The sequence below is a fragment of the Aplysia californica genome, unplaced genomic scaffold (assembly GCF_000002075.1).
Source record: "Aplysia californica isolate F4 #8 unplaced genomic scaffold, AplCal3.0 scaffold00020, whole genome shotgun sequence".
NCBI classification, from domain to species: domain Eukaryota; kingdom Metazoa; phylum Mollusca; class Gastropoda; order Aplysiida; family Aplysiidae; genus Aplysia; species Aplysia californica.
The window spans coordinates 90786-91811 of NW_004797290.1; the positions used below are offsets into that span (position 1 = coordinate 90786).

The 1026-nt window shown below is 44.5% G+C and overlaps 1 protein-coding gene across 1 annotated transcript in view; it reads right to left on the reverse strand.

Annotated features, from left to right (window-relative positions):
- The window catches only part of LOC101857852, a gene marked incomplete at its 3' end in the record, with an annotated part of 90173 nt that extends 89331 nt beyond the window's left edge, over nt 1-842 (reverse strand). The window contains 1 exon segment of the mRNA XM_005090614.2: nt 235-842.
- Between the last annotated feature and the right edge of the window lie 184 nt (nt 843-1026).

The following is a 1026-nucleotide window of genomic DNA, read 5'->3' on the forward strand; positions in this document are numbered from 1 at the left end:
GGGGAATTCAAACTTAACACCGCACGCCAGTACAAAATATCAATTTAAAAAAATCTATCTCAACACAAAATTAAAAGCGTTCAACTGATTACCGACAGTACAAGAGAGAGCTTCACGGGAAAGTTATAAGATTATTAAATTTATAATAAAGCGATATAATATTACAAAGTACAATGGACTTCCAACACTCGGCTGTACGGTCCCTTTAATTAAACAAGGTCAGTCTTCGCTTACCTGTCCACCTGTGGAGTCTACCTTCTACTTCTCTTCTTCCTCCTCGTAGCTTGCTGCTTGCTCCCTCCTTCCGTTTCGCAGAATTAGAAAAGATCTATCCACCCCAGCGAACACAGCGCGTGTGTTGTTCTCAACACGTCACAATGGCGACACGACACGCAGACGACAGAGGAAATGAACAAACCGTTTGCTGCAGCAGAGCGCAATGTTTGAGTTGCCCTCGTCTATCTGAAGCTATCTCTCTAGGCTACTACTACTCCTTTTTCTCGTTATCAGTCCAACACAGGGGTAGAGGAGCCCAGAGAAGAAACGCCAAAGTAGCAACAGCCGAACACAGTTCTGTTTATCTCTCCGCGTCCTTCTGTCTGTCTGCCTTTCTTTCTTTCTTCCTTTCTCTCTCTCTCTATCTTATTCTGTCTCTATGTCCTACTCCTCCTGAACCTTCACTCCGTATGTAATGATTGAGTATGGGTATGTGAGAGAGCTAGGGAGTGTGTGTGTGTGCGTGCGTGTCGCTATTGTTCCTATCTCACTTTGCAAAGAGGGTTTTATTGGGGCCTTGTTATTTCAGCCACAGCCCAGATCGCGCACGGCGATGGCGACATACCTTAATATTGTAGTACGGGCCACTGTCGCACTGGAGAGTCACGACTGAAGACACGCCCCCGATAAAAATAAATATCGCCTCTTGCACCATTTGTGCATCCAAAAACGTGCATATCTAACCCCCTTTTTTTTATCAGCCCCGCCACTGAGTCAGTGAGGTTTTTTTTTTTCTTTTGTTTAAGTAAA